Genomic DNA, 19,788 nt, shown 5'->3' on the forward strand with positions numbered 1-19,788 from the left:
CATTTAAAATTTAAACAATTTTATTAAATTTTGTTAGAGAAGAAAAATCTTAGGGATCAAAAAGGTGGTTCGGTGGTTAGAAGGGTTGCTACTATTCCAGAAGACCTGAGTTTGGTTTCTAGAACCCACATAAGGTAGTTTACAACCTCCTGTAACTCCAGCTCCAGGGCCTCAAACACCTTCTTCTGTCTGGACAGACAAGAGCCAGAGCATCCAGGGCCCTCAAGGCTTGGTTTTATCTGGAAAACAGTGAGAAATCTTTATCAATTTTAAGGGTAGGGAGAGGGATGGGTGTGTGTGTGTGTGTGTGTGTGTGTGTGTGTGTGTGTGTGAGAGAGAGAGAGAGAGAGAGAGAGAGAGAGAGAGAGAGAGAGAGAGAGAAAGGTGAGATCACTTTGTGTTCTTAAAAGATGACTAGCAAGAACAGAAGAACAGCTAAGTACCAAAGAGACTGTAATGGGATGAATGTGCAGTTTGGAAGACAAGTGAAGGCTGTGCCAATATCTGTTGAGACATGAGGGTGTTTTGGACTTGAATTATTGCATGATTTATAGAAAAAAGTGGATAGGCACATGTATATATTGGCACATGTCTATCAGCCCCTCCTGCCCTCTGCAGTTAAAGGCAGGGAGACTGAAAGTCTTGTCTGAGCTACATAGAAAGAATCTGTCTCAAAAAAAAAAATATTTTTAAGTAACAAAGAAAAATGCAGATGATTGCCAGAATGTTTTAGAAGTCAGTAACACAGGCTCTAGAGTTGGCTCAGTAGTTAAGAGCACTGACTACTCTTTCAGTGGGCCTGAGTTTAATTCCCAGCACCCACATGGAGTCCCAGGGGATCTGGCACCCTCTCACACATAAACACACAGACCAAACAATACACGTAAAATAAAAGTAAATGAATCTTTTTTTAAAGAGTCAGTGATGCATCAGATAAGTGTGAAGAAATGGAGTTGTGGCTTGTAGTTACAGTGTGGGTACTATACCTCACTCTGTCAACTCATGGTAAATCCCACATGCACATATTGCTTTGTACTAGAAATGTCTATGACATCTCCAAGAGACCCGAATAAGAGGTTCATCCATCTCTCCATGTCCTAAGCATGATCCCGCATCAATACCGAAAGATGGAGGAACATGACCCTGCATTAATGACAAAGTATTGATCGCCATCAGCTTCCTTTGGTGAATCCACACCCCTTCCCTCCAGAGCTCTCCACAAATCTACAAAACAGCCAGTGATTTCCTCGCTAAGACCTCTGGGAGTCAACAGTGTTGTGTGGAAACACCAGAGTGAATGGGAGAAAGACTTCTGGACAAGTAGTCACCTCTGAGCAGCATGCTCTGATTCCTGGTCTGTTTTAACAATGGACAAAGCATTCACACATCACCAGCCTTCACTGGTACACCTAAGTACAGCTTGTTTTCTCCTCCACATAATCCAAACGTGCAGAGTATGCTCAGTAATCTGTGCTACTTTCAAGAGCCACACAGACTTGAACACAAGAAGCATTTCAGAGCTGCTTTGAGGGAAGATTGGGAAAATAAAAATCATAGAAAAATAAAAACCTTCATCAAATCACAGAAAAGAGGTTTTATTAATTTTTTTTTTTTTAGGTTTTTGGACAGGTATATGTTGCATGCTGAGCACATCCCCACTTACTCCCTCTTTCCTCTTTCTCTCCTTCCTTTCCCATCAGCCCCCTTTATTTTCTGTGACAAGGTTGCCTCTACTATCATGTCATATGCACATAAATGATTTTATGTATCTATTTAAATTTGGGGGCCACAAAAGAGAAAAAAAATCCAACTTTTATCTTCCTAATAATTTTGTTCTTTTGGATGAAAAAGATCCATTACGGCTATAAATCCACATTTTATTCATCCACTCCTCTATTAGCAACGGGTTTTTTTGTTCTGTTTCGTTTTATGACTGGGCAACCAGTAAAGCCAGAGAAAACAGGGGGGCACTCAGAGCAACCCTCTCTCTTCAGGACAGCCCTCTCTCTTCAGGACATCTTCTGAGTATATATGTGGGCTGCCACATCCTTCTGCAGTTTCAGTATAGATGGATCAGGAGTGTATCGCTGGGCTGCTACATCCTTCTGCAGTATATAGATGGGTACCAGGAGACAGAATTAGCAGCTACACTTTGACTTCTATGTCTGGGTCATATCCCCAGTCCTAAAATCAGGGTGGATGGCACAATGCCGGTCTCCAACTCTTCCTAGGGAAACTGCTGCCCTGCTTTGTTCTCTTTGACTCACAAATATGCCCAGATGGCTGACAGGAAGTTCTAAAGAGGAGCAGAGCCTAATTTCCCCCTTAGAAGTGACCCTTGCCCAGATAAAGAACCAAAATGGGAGTTGTCAACTTCAGCTCTTGGTTACACCAATGATCTTCAAGGAATGAGCAATGTGCTTTGGAAATAGGGATGGCAACCTTGGTCTCAAACCGGTGATGTGTCCTCACCATTTGCACAGTTCTTGAGAAACTCCCCACAAGGAGGGTTATGTGCTGTGATCAGGAAAATTGCTGTAAGACATCAGAGCTGTTTGCAACCCCCGATCAGCAAAGCTAAGGTAAGGCTTAGGTTAGCCCTCCCAAATGACCTGCAGTGTACCCATCTTCCAAACTTCCAAATCTGGTCGTCTGGTTATATAATTTTTTTGAAGAAATAGGAAGGTATAATTTCCCTAACCATTACATATTTCCACAGTCCAGTTTCCAAAAGCCAGTTTTCTGTTTTTCTAACAAACTCATTTGTGAATTCCTTAACAGTTAGGAGCTAGAGGTACAGAGAGAAATAAAAGAAATAGTCAGCAACACAAATGTGAACATGAAGTCTTAAAATTACTAGAAGAAAATGGGATCAAACTCTTCTGCTAATATCAAGATAAGCAAAGCTTTGGCTACATAACTGATGATAACTAGAAATAAAAGGCTGGTGTCACAATCTTAAAATTGACAGAAGACTGATGGCTCCGAGAAAGAAGTAAATTCTAAAAATGGGTACAAAGTAGCAAAGACGACAAGAAGGAAATAAATAAGGTGAAAGGTGAATGGCAGATAGGAAAAACTACCTTTTTAATTCCTATGCCAGACAATGAGTCTATGGCCTAAAATAAGGTGTGAGTACAGGTGGCAGGGGCAATGGCTGTCACATCAGTGGCCCACAGCTGCCTGATACTGCAGCTCTGGGGGGTCCAACAGCATCTTCTGGCTTCTGCAGGCACCTGCACACACATATGCACATGTATCCAGAGATGCACACATACACATAATTTAAAGTGATAAAAAATAAACCTCTTCTAAAAAAGAACTAACACAAAGCAGTAAGACAAAAAGGAGAAATGGGCCTAGGACATGATCAGGAATCTTGAACTACAAAAAAATCAGCTTTGAAATGATTCAGCCTCTGGGCATGGTGGTGCAAACCTGTAACCCTAACACTCAGAGGGGAGTCTGGGGCAGAAATATCTCAAACTGAGGCTACCTTGAGCTACACAGAGTTTAGGGCCAGCCTGCATGGGCTGCAGAGTAGAACCCCGTTTCCAGCAAACAAACAAACAACAACAATAAATAAATAAAATGGCTCCACATGATTTAAAATACAACTTTGTACAAAAATTCAATTTTTTTTTGTTAAATACTGGGGGATGGAGGGTGAGAATGTCTAAGAATCAAACAGCGCTGGGAAGGGTAGACCAGAATTCAAGAACAGCGGGAGGAGGGTGAAGAAATGGTGGTGTCCTGCTTCAGGTAGCCATGGTGAATCAGAGACAGGAGCTCCACAGAGAGCTAGTGAAGAAGAAGCAAAGGAAGACGAAGTCAGGCTTGAGGTTTGAGGTTTGAGGTTAGAGCGAAAGAGGCTCTACTCGATTGCATCAATTCCACGCACCCCCCCACCCTGTTAGACCCGGCTGGTGGCCTCTTTAGGGAGCAAGCATGTGTTCAATTGGGTCTAGACTCAACATCATACAGATGGCAAATACCTGCTGAATTAAAGGCAACAGAAGAGTTGGACCTGAGCAGGTCCAAGGCTAAAAGAATTCTTACTGGGTCCTTTGGATATGATACAATAAGATTAGACAAACTTAATCTACTTAAAGCTACTTCTCACCTGTCAGGATGAGCATCAAACACATACGATTTTATGTATGTATTGTGTCTAGCTACATACAGGTGCAATCAGGAGAACACTAAGGGTCAGTGAGGATGTGGAGAAATTGGATGGATCTCCAGTGTCCTGCTGATGAGAGAGTGGTGCAGGCGCTATGGAAAAAGTACAGTAGTTCCTTAAAGAAATAAAAAAAGGGGTTTCCATACTTTCCCATGGCTTCCCTTCTGGCACCACCTAAAAGAACTGAGAAAGGGATTTAAATAGGTATAGGCATACATCTCTTTCCATAACAACATTAGTCACAGTGACCAAAAGAATCAGCTCCACTGTCCCCTGGCAGGTAAACAATGGCTAAATAAATAGTGTATAATGAAATATTATTTGGCTTTAGAAAAACGTTCTGGCAGCTGCTATGACATGAATGGACTGTGAGGACATTCTGCTAAGTGAAATAAGCCAGTCTCAAAGTTCCCTACAGGAGTCAAATCCCACAGACAGAAAATACAACACTGACTGCCAGGGGCTGGATACTAAGAATAGGGATCTTTCAGTGATACAGTCTCAGAAGGAGGTCTCTTGGAGGAGCCAAAGACACCACATGATAATGTGGATATGTCTAATATCTTAGAAAAGGGGATAAATGGTAATTTAATATTTTACGATATTAATATATTTTAGCATATTGTTAAAAATACAAAAAAGAAGAGAATAAAAGTAAATGGTGTAAAAGGGGTTGTTACACATCCCTTGTAGGCTTTATATGCTATGCTCTTCAGAGTGGCAAGGGTCGGTTTGTTTTCTAGAGGGGTCTTGATAAGGTCCGGGAAGAAGAGCACAGCTCTGAGAATGGGTGTGATTCACGATGATGCCCATCACCTTGGCTCTGACAATCTCTCTTCCCCTCATCACCAGAGACAGTGGGGGTTTTAACACTCTTTGTTTCTTTGTTTCTTTCCCCCTCTTTCATTTGCCAACAAAAGAGTTGTCAAAAGTAATGTTTATAATAATTTAACGGATTATTTGCTTATTAGATATTAATCATTCTGCTGTGCCCAGGGCCCATGCTAGTGCTCTGCAGCGAGAACAGCGATTCTGATCTCAATTAGATTATGTCTCTCTCCTTTACCTCCCCATAAATCATTCCGGCAAACTGAAATTAACAGCTACTGGAGCGCATTAATAATCTGCCTCACACATTGGAAAATGCATTAGCCGGAACCCTCCCATCGCTCTGACTGCTAAGCACATCATTTTGTTTATGAAATATAAACATTTCATGGAAGAGCTCTCCCACATTTCTCTGGGCCTGTGACAGCTAAAATGATTGCACACAATTGCCAGTCAGTCATGCGCCCAAATAAAGTTTGTTTAAAGTCATGGTTCTGTGACCGCCCCATTTTCTCAGGCATTTAAAAACCTACATTTAAAATAAAAAAATCCCCTGTGGTCATGGAAATAATAATAATCCCCTAAAAATGATACCTCATGTGAGTACACTTCTTTGCATAGTTTACAGAGTGCCTTCTTCACTTTTGTACCTGCCCCTGAGATGTTGTGATGTTAGGGTTATTCACACTTTATTTTCCCCCATAGGGGAACTAAGACTGAGGGACAAAATTGATTGAGGCCACACAGCAATGGCGGAAGGCAGGCTGAGTGCAGGATTAGGCTGTGTGCATTTCATACTTCTTCCAGTGCTCTGCATTCTGTCTCGCAGACCAGACAGTGTCTGTGTTCTCCAACTTTCTATGCATTAAATGCATGCATATCGCAGCCAGGTGTCCTTCATAGGTGGATAAGTTGACCTGCCTTTATTCTAACAGGGTACAGAGCAAAGCTAAGAAAAGTCAGAGGTGAACGGTCATTTTCATTATTCTAATTTACGGGGCCTACTCATCACACTCACTACATTGTGCTGTGTAGTTTAGCTGTGATGTGCACAGAGGCAGTCAAATGACGCTTCCTATAGCCGAAGCATCTTCTCATTGCTGTGTGGCCAGGCTTGCTACATGATGCAGGCACTCCAGCATCCTTTTACACAACAGCAAATGTCTTAGTCTTGATGGCAGAAAAAGCCAGCTGGCAGCGAAGTTGACTTGTCCTTGGTTCTGGTGGTAATGCCCACCCAGCATTAACCATGGAGCTATGAACATTGCTGCTCTATCTGGAGCAAGAGCATTGGAAGTGTGGATGGTGGCATGTAACAGCAGCCCCAACTAAAGAATGGAATAATAATAATAATAATAAACCAACCCTGCATTTGTCAGAATGTTTTTAAAAAGATTTATTGACAATCACAACTTCAGAAAAAGTGTTAACTAAATGCCAATGATACCATTTCTTATTGTTCCTGTGTTCTGTTCCGGCTCTGGAATTGTGCCATCCTCTTCAAATTTCAGCTGGTACAGAAATAAGGATAAAACTCACACCATTCCTGCTTCAGAATTTCTAGGCAAATCAAGTGGGGAAATGTGAAAAGACATAATCAAAAATTTCTTCAGAATTATACATAATTTTAATCAGCTGTAGTGTGGTCAAACCAATGTGTTCTTTTAAGGTGCGTCTTCCCAAGTCCAGAGACCCCAGGCCTCTCTTGATAATGGATGTTACCAACACTTCTCCTTTGTCCCTCTCACCCACAGACTCACCCTCTCATTGAGTTGTCTGTGACAACAACAGACAGGTCTTTTGTTTGGCCCTTAACATCAGTTTCCTGAGCATCTATTACTAGTGAGAGAGACACCTGAGGAAGCCTGAATACCAACTTAGACAATGCAATTTGCTCATTGAAACCAGTAGTACTTCGATGCCATGGCTGGGTGTCTGTGTCATCATCTCACCTGGTGTGAACGTTTGGCCTGCCTGGGTGAGTATTCACTTCACGCATCAGCACCTGCCCCTGGATCAGTCAGGTTTCCATTGCACACGGCCTCTGTCTAGGCTCCTGTTTTCTTAATGTTGCTCTCAGCTGAGGCTCACAGGGAAAACAACCACTTTTGACTTTTTTCCAATGGACCTCGTTAGCTGATAGAAATCTGTGCATTTGGAAGTGTGTTTTTAGAGCATGTGTGATGTTCTTACGGTGTTGGGGGAACTACACGGGCAATTTCTGTGAATGCTTCTTAAACGTTATTCTGATTTTCATTATGTTCTTTTATGTCTCTGGGCCTTGCTAAAAATCATAATTGTCGTTTTCCAAGGTCTTTGGTGGAGAGGTTCCCGGAGCTTTTTGGCCAATATTCATTTGGAGGTAAATAATTACTTTTTGAATGATGCATGAAATTAAGTAATTTTTGCACAATCTATGTTACTCTTCAAGAAATTTTTAATGAGCGTAATATAATAAAGCTGTAATTGAATTGGTAATATATTTGTCATTTCTGTTAAAAGCTATTTCCTCAGCCCAGCAATAGAAAAGGGTCATTTGGCAAGTGGGCATTAAGTATGCATGGTACATACCATATTGCACAGTGCGGCCAAGTATCTTTTGGAGCAGCAGCTTCTATGCATGTGTAATAACCAATTTTTAAATGTCAGAGTTGCAGCCGTTTTAAGAAGGAAATCCATATTTTGGACTAAATGTCATTTCAGATAACCAAGCTATTTGAAAGCTTTACGAAGGTTTAAAATAAAATAAGAAAGGAGAGGAGCCAGAGCCCGGTAAGATTTGGCTTGTTTATTTTTGCATTTCCATAACTTGATAACGACAAAACCAAACTTCCCAGAAAACTCAGCGCCAAATTGTGCTTTCAGCTGAGACCCGGTGATCCTTGCTTCACTCTGCAGGAAATCTTCAGTTTAGTTATAAATCCCCGAGAATCAGGTTTTATAATGGAAATGCTGAGGGCCTTTCTGCCATCCTAACAGGCAGAGCCGGGCTGCTTTGAAGGATGTATGTGCATATAATATGCATATATTAAGAAGCTGTGTTTATCTTCACCGTAATGAAACATGATGGCAGTCATAAAAATTAGCCTCAGAGTCCGCACAGACTTTCCTTCCTCCCTGGATTTCTCTTCAGACCCGTGTGTCACTGGAGAGGAACCAACACTATACCCTTCTGCCTGGGAGTAAACTCAGCACTGTCCTGTTCCTGATGAACTTCTGCCTGTTTGGGGGGGATGCTTCGTGTGGCAAGAACCTCATTAGACACCCAGGAATCTGAGACTCAGCCCTGTTTTTCTTTGTTTCATTAGGTAATAATCACTTGTATTTAATGAGTGAGATCTTATATAATTTTTCATGTCCACCAGTACAGTCATACACAACACACCTCAAACGTGTGGCAGATTTATGCACATCATGTGGAGAGCAGGGCAGTCAATGACAGGGCTTATTGACTCAGTCTCAAAGGAAACTTCACTTGGGGACAGGAGTTGACTTTTAAGTGGCTCTTCTCTCCTTGCCTGCCCCTCCCATGACTGCTGCTTACAAGGCCTTCTCATTTTATTTAATGGGAGATACATTCATTTCATTCTGGAACCAAGAGGAAGTGAGAACTATTTAACAAAGACTGCTGCCTTCCTCCTCCTCTTCCTTTTCCTCCTCATCTTCCTCCTCTTCCTTTTCTTCTCCTAAAGATGGGCAATGGAAAAAAAAACTATTAATTTTTATTTCCAGTGCATCCCCTGTTTTTCTTAAGAGAGATACTAAATATTTGCCCCCCAAATGAACAGCAGAGGGAAAAAACAATGTTGGTGCCTACAGCGTTATTGGATTGTGTCTGAAGAAAATGGTTTAAAGTATGTGTTTCCCTTTTCCCTTTCCTCTACCCTTCTTGCTACACAGAATGACAGTTATCCTTGTCACGGTGTTCATGAACATGGTGTTTCTCACCGTCCCATCTTCCATCATAGACAGACATTGCTTAGGGATTAGTTACGACTTCTTGGAGGAATTAGGGACAGACGCAGTGACCAGAATGCCATTCTATATTGGCTGTGTTCCATATACCTTTATGACATCTTTAAAACCTATTTGCAGCCAGGATTATATGCTTTCTGGGGGAGAAAACAAAGCCATATTGGCAATAGATTTTTTTTTGATACAATTTTTAATTAAAATATAGTTGTGTTACTTCTCTCTTCCCTGTCTTCCCTCCACACTCTTCTGTTTTTTCTTACTCCTTCTCAAATTGATGGCCTCTTCTTTGATCACACACACACACACACACACACACACACACACACACACACACACACACTTTGAGAGCGAGAAAAGAGAGAGAGGCATAAATATATAAATACAGTCTGCTGAGTCCATTTCTGTCGATTATGTACACATGATTCCCGGGCTGGCTGCTTTGTATTGGAGAACCAGTTAGGAGCCTTATCCCTAAGAGAGGTTAAATCTCCCACTCTCAGCAGTCACCAGCCCCTTGCAGTTCTTGGTGCAGGGTGGCGATCTTGACATTTCCCCTCTTCTGCTCTGGCATGTCTATTTACATCGCCATCATTCAGGTCTTGTTGAGGCAACCGTTTCTAGAAGACACAAGCCTGAGAACAGACTTCTCGATCCTAACCATCTTCTGGCCCCTCTCCTGCAATGTCCCCTGAGCCTGATGTACAGGAGTTGTGTTGTAGATGGAGCCACTGAGGCTGGGCTCCCCATGACTGGTTTTCTCCGCATTGTGCCTAGCTGTGTTTTCTACAATGGTTCCCGTTTGCTATAAAGAGAGGCTTCCTTGATGAAGGGTGAGAGCTGGACTTACTGGTGGGTATAAGAGTACACTTTAGAATTCAGTCAGGAATTAGACTTTTCTACTAAAGTGACAGCCGTAGGTTGTCCTCTAGGATCCGTGGCCTCATGAGCCCCAGGTAGTTGACCAGGGTTCTAGCACCAGGTTTGAGCAGCCTTTTCAGTTCAATTGGGCAGCTGCTGGTTCCTGTTCAGATGTGCATGCCACTGCTGAACCTGAGGGATAGCTTGCCATGCTGGTTGTTGTGGTTCATAGGCATCAGAGCTGGAGAGAACTGTTTAATTGCTTCCCTCCTTTGGAAGTATTTGCTGGTGCTATGGAAGCTAGACCAGAGGAAGGAGGATTTCATGTTAAATCCTGCTCAGATCATCCAATTCCGGCAGCCTAATGTGTGGTGTCTTCAGCAATAGGAGTTGACCTTCAACCTCCAAGGGCAGCAGCAATAGCCTCTATTGTTTGGGGTGTAATTGATGGTTTTGTCTCTCCCGAATTCCTTCATAGGCATCATCTTTATTAGCTAAATAACAGAACTCATTACTTTAAATGGCCAAAGTATGCAGCCTTGTATGCTTTGAAATTCAATCTCCTCATTCTCTTGCAACACAGACAGCCCATTTTACTTTTTCATAAAGAAAGGGATGCTGGAAGGTGAATGATGGATGAATCTGAAATGGTTGGTGTCCAGTTTGAAAAAGCACCTGGAAGTTGGGCTGCTCACTGCAGTTGTCCAGATCTTTGCTATTACTTAACATTCATACAGCATTTGGTATTTGCAAAGGGCTCTGTACTCCCTTTTATAAACCATTCCTCATACCAGTCCTGAGAGGCAGGTCCATTTTCCTCACTAGGAGGCTGAGAAGACTGGGCAGAGGGGTATTTAGCATCTTGCCTTCAGGGCCTTGCAGCCCTGAAACACTGCGTGGGATTTAGCTAAGTGGAGCCATGGGTTCGAGGGCACGCGGACCAGGGCTTGTTTTCATGGCTGAACTGGCTTATAAAGACAATTTTAACTTTCCTAAGGGGTATCTTTTGGTGAAGAGAAGCTGATGTGGTGGCTATTATTCTATGACAAAGAGGTATTCATGCCTGGGGATATTCAAGGATCTCAAATATTTGATACTACACAGGGTATTTAGAGAACAAAAACCAGAAAACAAGCTAGCCAAGGGTTTTGAAGGGTATCATCCTCCCTCTTCCGCGCTGTTTCCCCTTTTCATTCCCTTCCTCTCACTGCCTCCACTTCTTCCGAGGTGCTCTGAGTCAAACCATCCGGTTTGCATTCCTACATTGTCATTAGGACACTCTGCCAGAGGCATGCATGCTGGCAAACGTCTGGCATATTTGTTGGCATACAGCAAATTGGCATATCCGCTTACCTTGGTGATACTGTTGGTCTTGGAACCAAGGTTTTATTTTTGACAGTTCTGTTTCAAAATAAGGTTTTAAGTAACTCTGCGCATTCATGATTTACACAGAATAATAGGTGTCTAATAACTGCTTTCATAGCTTAGGCGTAATGCTTTTATTTTTAATTGTTTAGGTGACAGATAAAATCACCCCTGCAAGTTTACATTCAATAATAGAGTGTTCAGGAGGGGCCTGATTTGCCAGGTGGAGAAAGGCTGGATTACGGTGGGGACTGTGAACTGAAGAATGGAGCGAGCGTGTGAGTTGAGTATCTTATAATGCAGCTTCAGGTGCGTGCATGGCTTTCCTGTCTATACATTCAGCATAAATCTGATCAAGTAGCCATTGATCAGTGCTTACATCTCCTTCCCCATCCTCACTGTAACAGGAAGCATTTGAGAAATGACCTACAATTTATGATGCTTTATCAATGTTTTTACTCACTATGGAGGAAAGTGTAAGGAACATATTTCATGATGAAGTGGGTTTCTAGTTAACAGGACAAAATGAAAGCAAAGTCATAGATCAGTGTAATATGTCAAGCATGGAAAGGATTCAATTTATTGTAAATAATACCCAAGTTGCAAAGGAAATACAGCAGCAGAAATCAGTTTATTCTATACGTAAGAAAAGAAAATTACAAGTAAGAGGTAATAGGCTCCATTTATCCCTTGACAGAAATTCGTATTGCTTGTCCTTATTCCTGCTGGGTGATCAAGGACTCCATCTTTGGGATCTTAAGAGGCTGGGCAAACATATAAGACTTCCCATAGCAAAGTTACAATTACTGATATCTTCACAACATTCACAACCTTTCACAGGTCTGATATATGAAAGCATATCAAGGGACATTCTGCCACTTACAACATAATTCTCAAAGTTTGTCTACACTGCTAAATCCAGGGCACTTACTTAAAAAGTAAATTTGCCGGATGCCCCTGACGGAGCGATGAAACCCAAGTCCTCCTTTCTCAGGCTGCGTTGTGATGTAAATACCTTTGGTGAGTCTTGCTCTTGGGTGGCCACATTTAGCAGACAAACTAGCAAGGACAGGCAGACAGACAGACAAGTGAGGGTATGGCAACAATAACAATAACAGCTAAGTTTACCCAGCAGTTGGGAAGCTGCGCTAGAGGATTGCTGTCAATTTGAGGCCAGCTGGGCCTACAGAGTGAGACGCCATTTCAAACGTATAAAATCAAACCAAAAAGTGAATTTGGATTTCTGATGAATAACATCTGAGCATACCCATGTGATCTTTGAACTTTCTCATACTAGAACAAGTTGTTATTTCCATGAAATTTAAATTAATTGGACGTTTTATCTGGCATGCCTATGTGATATGCGCTGAATTTGCGAAACACTGCCTTGGGCAGGCATTCTGACTCAGCCAAAGCTCAGGTCAGGGGAAACCTTTTTGGGCAACGTTTTGCTGACCAGTCTTTGAACAACTGAGAAGAGCCTTGTCAATTACCGAAGAGTGTAAACACAGGTCAGCAAAGTCTTGCTCCACACTGTTTTACAAGGTAAGTGTTTTCCCACAGGAAAAAAATGACACCTTTAGGGACTGTGTATTGTCAGCACACACACCATTAGCAGATGCCTGCCTAGGTGGCGGGGAGGGTGGGGGATGGACAGGCACTTTGTCTATGGATGCTTTCATTGCCTTTTTTGTGGAGTAGGAAATGAGTTTCTGAACATTGGGCCACACAGTTTGCTGTCTCTGTGTTTGGTTCTGGTTCAGAGTTACTGTGTAAGTCCAGGCTGTGCTTTTGGAAGGAGCGCTTTCAGAAACTCTTTGTGCCAGTACCAATCTCGCTGGCAGGAGGATTATGCGTTCAATGACTTTGTATTTCTCAAGTCCAAAGAATCGTTCAGGCCAAAAAAAAAAATGAGCAGAGATAGAAGGAGGTGGTAGCCTGGGTTGTCTGTGTCAGAGTCACATCCCCCTTTTAGTGGCCTTCTGAAGTCTCCTCCTGAACAGAGACCATCTGTGCCCATGCACCTGCTTAAAACACACTTCATAAAACCATTGAAGAGCCTGGCAAAGTGTGTATCATCATTGGTTCAAAAACATTCTTTCCGATTCATTTTGCTACAGTTTCTTCCCAGCTGAAAGCGAGAGCTTTCATTGATTTTGACTGACTGGGAGCAATTTCTCATTTACATCTTCTGAGTTTACAATTCATTGCAAAGACCCCCAGATAAAGTGGAAGCAAACAGAGCCTTCTGGAGAGACCCTCAGCATTAATAATATACTGTTTACCTTAACGAAAGCATTATCTGAATGGGAAGGCCCTGGCTGTTCGTTGTTTCCGGACACAGACAGAGGTCTGGAACCTGGAGGAAGAATTGCTGCACTACATTCTGTCTGAAACTTTTCTAAAACAAAGTCAGTTCTATTGACTTAAAAATTTATTTTATCTTTTAACCAAGCCATCAACCTTTTAGACAACTTTGCTACCCTTTCTAGCTGGCGAAGAGTGAGTGGCATGGGATACTTATATACCTCACTTCCTTCATTTGTAATACGCTCATCCAGGTAAGATGGCTTAATGGCTCCAGTTTTCTTGTATGAAGCACAAGACACAGAAAGGTTATACTCGTAGTAAACTTGGTAACTGATCAAAACATAGAGAACATGTGGCTGTGTGGTACTCCTCGTGATCCATCTACCACACACTCCTGCACCTCATGCTCAGAGATCTTTGCAGAAGAGGGGGCAGGAGGACTAAGAGCCAGAGGACCAGGGGATTTGCTGTAGGATGTGCCTCCAAGACATGTCAGAGAAGCAGCACTCATGAAGTCTCATTAACATGGCTGTCTAAACATGACCGGAAAGAGGATGACATCCATAGACATGCTAGCACATATAGGTCTCAACCCTAGACAAAAAACCATAGGCAAGTAAAAAGAAATAGTCTTCCCAGAGAAGAGTACACCAACTGATTATCAATACCATATGGCCAGCCATGGAAGCATATACATACAATTAAAATTATATAGACCGAGCAGGCTGTATTTATATATTTAGGAGTATGTAAATAACAAAAATTAAAGAAATAGATGTCATGAGTTTGAGAGAGAACAAGGTGGGGTGTCCATGAGAAGGTTTGGAAGGAAAAAAGGGAAAGAAAAAAAATCATATGATTATTTATTTTTAAATGTTTTAATTAAGAAAGAATTATATATTTTAATTTCAGAAAATAAAAATTTTAAAAAGCAGTGAACCTTTGCAAAGCTAACATTCTTCACATGTTGATCTGTTTATTAATGATAATCATTGCGTGGCGCTGGTACCAGGTAACCAATGAGCAAAATAAGCTGGCACTTGCCTTGCAGATTTCTGCTACATTCTGACATTTCATTTAGAGTCTACATCCTTATCATGTTAGATTGATGTCAGCAACCAGGATTTCTTGTCCATGTTGACCAAGTACTCCAATTTTTTTTTAGACACAGATGCTCCATCATTAGATATTGGTACAGGAATTTCTGTACAATGAATGCTTGTGGACACTCCTGTGTGTCCCAAGCCTTTCTGGGTCTGGCCCAAGGGATCTTAGCAACTAATTAACTAATTATATAATATTGTTATCATGTAGCTCATTCATCCATTGGAAGCATGACAAAGGCCTGGGCTAGAGTACAGATCATCTTTTTATCATGCCAATTATAATATTATAACCGTAGGCACCGCTGGTACATGGCCTACACCTCTCCACCTGAAGGTTTTGGAGAAGATAATAGAGGGGTTGTCGGTGACGGAGAGGCCAGGCCTGGAGAGAAGTGGTGGAAGCACAGGGCTGCATGAGTCCCCTTGAGCAGGAGGGCGCCTGGGCCCTGGACCTCCGCAAGTTCCTGTAATGGGACAGCCAGGGGTAGTATGCGGGAAGACAGATGTGGTGGCAATGGAGGGCTTTTACAGCTTGCTGGGAAAGCAGGAAGGGTTAATCGCCGAGTTGCAGAGAAGGTCAGCAACTATAAGCTGAGTCTTCTGAACTCTCCAATGTTTACTGTCTCAGGAAGAGACCTGGGTCTATTAGACACCTCTCGGAGGAAAGGTGACAGGCCGGATTAGACAGGCTTGAGAGACAGAAAGGACTAGATATGGAGGAATGGAGAAGGCGGGCTCAGTGTCGCCCGGCTAGATTTATTTTAGCTCTTATAAATAAAAACATGAGTAGAGCCTCTCTGCAGCATTATTTACAGAAGAATTTTAAGCTATGAGCCCTTTTCAGGTTAAGCACTGAATGCTAAAGTTTATGATGCAGAATGACTTCGGCTACCGTGGCCCCAATTTGGACAAATCTGCCATTAACACCAGCATGGCAGTTATTTTACTGGGGGTGACAGATTGTGAGGTAGGGAGAGTAATTCAGACTATTACCCAGGTGAAGGCATGAAAGCTCGTGATATATGGAGACCACTTAAATTCATTGTATCTTGTACATCACATCTTTGATAGATTATAGCTGTGGCATTAAAATGGAAATGGTTTCTCTGAGGCCTGACAGGGGCTGGGGTGACCTATGACCTCCCTCTGAGGAATGTGACTGACCGAATTATCAGTTAAGAGAAAAATCTATGGGGAATAGACTCACAGCCAGCAGCGAATCCCCCATGCATATATATATATATATATATATATATATATATATATATATATATATATATGTATGTATGAAACCTTTAGTTTGATGGAAGGCTTTGGAACTGAAGGCTTGTTTCTACCTTCTCTCCTTCACCCTCCCCACTGGCATGCCCTCCCTAACCTGGCATAACTTCCTCAGCTCCAGTTTCCTATTGGCAGGGCCCCTAATATTGATTGAAAAATTGTTATTAGAGATAGTGAGCCTCCTGCACACTGGCTGCTGATTTAATTTGGAAAACATTTAATTTTATGAAGCGGTAAATGATGGTGCCACGCTCCCCTGTGTTAGGGAGCAGCTGGCTCTTTACCTACTCACCCGCCCAAGTCCCAAGAGCCCTCTTGGCAATCATGCGCTCCCTTCCCCTTTGCTTAACAAGTTATTTCAATTTCTAAACGAAGGCTGAACAAGAGAAAGACAACATGCAAATTGAGATCCCAGCCGCCATTCACACGCGAAAAAGTTACCCTGGAATTCCCTCAACTCAGCCCACCCCCCTTCTCTGCATCTGTCATGAAAAAAACAGAGCCCTTGTTCTCTTCAGATTGTTTTCAGCAATGACCTGACACCACCATCTATAATTAATTACATCATTTACATTAGACTATTGACTAAACAAATACATAAATCATAGGCAGAGTCAATAGGTGCAGACATATTTAATCATGTTCTAAATAATGATTACTGCTCCCATAATGCAATAATTATTTTCAGCAGCTGACTTGAATTAATCTTCTGTCAGTGTGCCATCTGAAAGCGAGGGAGACGAAGATGGAGATGGCCGCGCGCTGAGGAGGAACTGTTTTCTGTTTCCTTTCATCCCTCCTGCAGACTCCTGCTGCTCTCCTTTCTCTCTCCGACCTTTCCCCTTCCCCTCTCCTTTCCTCTCCACTTTTCATGCTCTCCTTCCCCTCGGCCTCCTAGTCAGGTCTGTGTCTCATGTTTGTGCTTCTGGCCACCTGTTCTGGTTTCTTTTCATCTTTATTTCTCAACATGGAACTTCCTGTCTTCTTCAGACCACACGTACCACAGCTACCTTCTCTCTAGAGTTTACGTCCCATCTCTGCACCCATCCATCACCTTCTGTTCTAACAGCCTGCGCAGCCAAAATGTTGCAGAATCAAAGAAAGAGATAGTTTAGGGACTAGCCCAGGTTAGATTTTGTTCTCTTGTTTTGGACACCTTTCTCTTATTCTTTTCCATTTTGGAACTGTAAATTGGATAAGTAGAGAGAACCATTATAATACTGGGTACTCTATACACCCGATGTGTAATTTCGAGAATAATTTAAAGTTTGTTATCAGAAGAGAATAAACCAGTTTTTATTTGTATATTTGTACATTAAAAACTTAAAATGTAACTTTCTTTCTGAAATGTTTTGTTTGTGATCAAATACACCGAGTGCTATTGATATGAAGTCACAACATGCCCACACGGTTGGGCTTGCCTGGCGGACCGCCTAGTTATTTCCAGTTCAAAATAGCCATTTCCGGGTCAAAACATCTCGCATGACTAGGACTCCAGGCTTTGCATGGTTGTGTAAAGCGTGCACGGCCATGTAATCTACGCGCATGCATGGAGTAGCCACATGTGTTCCTGTATGGATGCGCAGCCCACTCTTTAAAAAGCTGGCGCCATTTTTGCACAGGTCTCTTCTCTTCTCTTCTCCTTTCTTCCTTTTCTCTTCATCACATGTATGTTTCCCACAGGCCTGTCACGTCTGTCTCTTCCTATCCTATATTAATAAATAGCTCTTCTGTGGATTTGTCGTGTTCGGGACGTTTCCTCGAAGGGTAAGAGTGCCAAATAACTAAGAGCTATGCCATTGAAACAGCGCCCCTGTGCCACCCCACACATGGCTATCCTGTGAGAAGAGAGACAGTATAAAGGACCAGCAGCAACTCACTCTGCTTAAATACTGCCGGTCTGAAGTAGGAACAGTAAGAGATGAGTTAGCAATAAATGCAAACCAACTTCATATACTGTCTTGTCCTTAGCAAAATTCTTGGTTTCTCTGTAAATTTACAGCATTGTAGCATTGAGTAGATTATACAGAAGGCAGGAGATGTTTGCTCCTCGAAGCTAATTTTAATGTCATCTCCTGAAAGCTTTTTTGCAATGACCTTTTTAATTAATGTTTGTCCTCAGGGATTTGTGGGGGGGAAAATCCAGAACACATATCCATGAAATGGCCAAAGCATTTCCTAACCCCTTTTCTATAGTTTCACTCAGAAGCTTAAACCATCCTATACATATGTACACCAAGATGGGTCATGGTATGAACCCAGACAGCCTGCCTCCTTTACACACACACACACACACACACACACACACACACACACACACCCTCTAAGACCATGTTAACAGGGCTGAATGACCCTGATTTGCTGGTGGAAGACTTCTCAGGTAGGGAATATTAATATTTAGAAATACAGGTAATAGAACACTCATTTACTGCGTGCCTACCTGTGTCAAGTATTGTGCTAGGGCTGGTTAGCCAGAATAATCAGAGATTCAAAGTTGTTATTAGCTCATCCTTTCTGAACTCCTGGCTGAATTGTAGGTAGATAGTTTTCAACCAAAGGAATTATTTCTAGAATAATAAAATTGTAATTATTGGCTATGCCGGATAGGATGAACTTTTTTGTTGCTGTTGTTTCAAAATGAGTCGGTTATAAGCTGCACAGATGTGGTAGTGACTGCTACAGAGAACCGGGTTCTGCTTCCAGCACCCAGTTACCACCTGGAAGCCCAGCTCTAGGGCATTAGATAGCTTTGTTTGGCCTCTGTGGGCATTGCCACACTAGTGGCATCCTCCCTCTCCCTCTCTCCCTCTCTCTCTCTCTCTTTCTGTCACATACACATTAATAAATAAAATAATAATATAAATATTAAAAAAATAAGTCAGTTATGTTTTAAACAGCTGGACGAGAGTTTGAGTTGGATATGGAACTCAGTGAAAAGTACCTGAAAAGGACAGTGTGGCTCCCTGCTTCCTCCCTAAAGGAAAAGTCTAAGAAGGTCAAGGTTTGGCAAGGAGATAGTTAAGTAAAGGACTGATAGAGAGAGAGAGAGAGAGAGAGAGAGAGAGAGAGAGAGAGAGAGAGAGAGAGAGAGAAGGGGCACCCAGGGCTTTACCTGGGGATAGATAAGCAGTGTACCACTGAAACCCACAAAACTTGAGGAAAGGAGTTTTCGAACAGTTACCCTCTGTCGGTGCCTGAAATACATAATGCAGCATGGAAGTCTTACCAAAGAACTCTAGACCCTGGTCCACACCCCAAATGAAAGCAATTTCCCCAGGAACAAGGGGAAGGGTGTATCTGACAATGTAATCTTTTTGTTTGTTTGTTTGTTTTGTTTTTCTTGAGACAGGGTTTCTCTGTGTAGCCCTGGCTGTCCTGGAACTCGCTCTGTAGACCAGGTTGGCCTTGCAACTTAAAGATCCACCTGCCTCTGCTTCCTGAGTGCTGGGATCAAAGGTGTGCACCACCATGCTTGGCTTAACACAATGCAATTTTGAAGCGTCCTTTATATTGTTTATTTATCTATCAAGGTCAACAAATACCTTAGCAAAAGGCAGCAGTTGCAAAGTGAGGTGTGGCTTCCTTGTGTGGAAACAGTAAGGTCTTTGGTTATTTATCAGATTTACTCATTAGAACTAAACTAAGCAACCTGAACTATTCTTCATGTTAGAGAGCTTCACACTTTAGGAGTGCCAGACAGGTCACTTTTGTGACATTATGTGGTGTGATATACAGTTCACTGATCTTTTGTTCCTCAAGTCTCTGCCATCCCTCCAACGCCTCCATAAAGTACTTGGATCGAATATACTGTCAAACTTGACTTAGAGTCAACATTGAGAAATACAAACCCAAACTTCTCCTGTGTTTGGCCTGTGACTCAGT

The sequence above is a fragment of the Onychomys torridus genome, chromosome 10 (assembly GCF_903995425.1).
Source record: "Onychomys torridus chromosome 10, mOncTor1.1, whole genome shotgun sequence".
Lineage (NCBI taxonomy): Eukaryota > Metazoa > Chordata > Mammalia > Rodentia > Cricetidae > Onychomys > Onychomys torridus.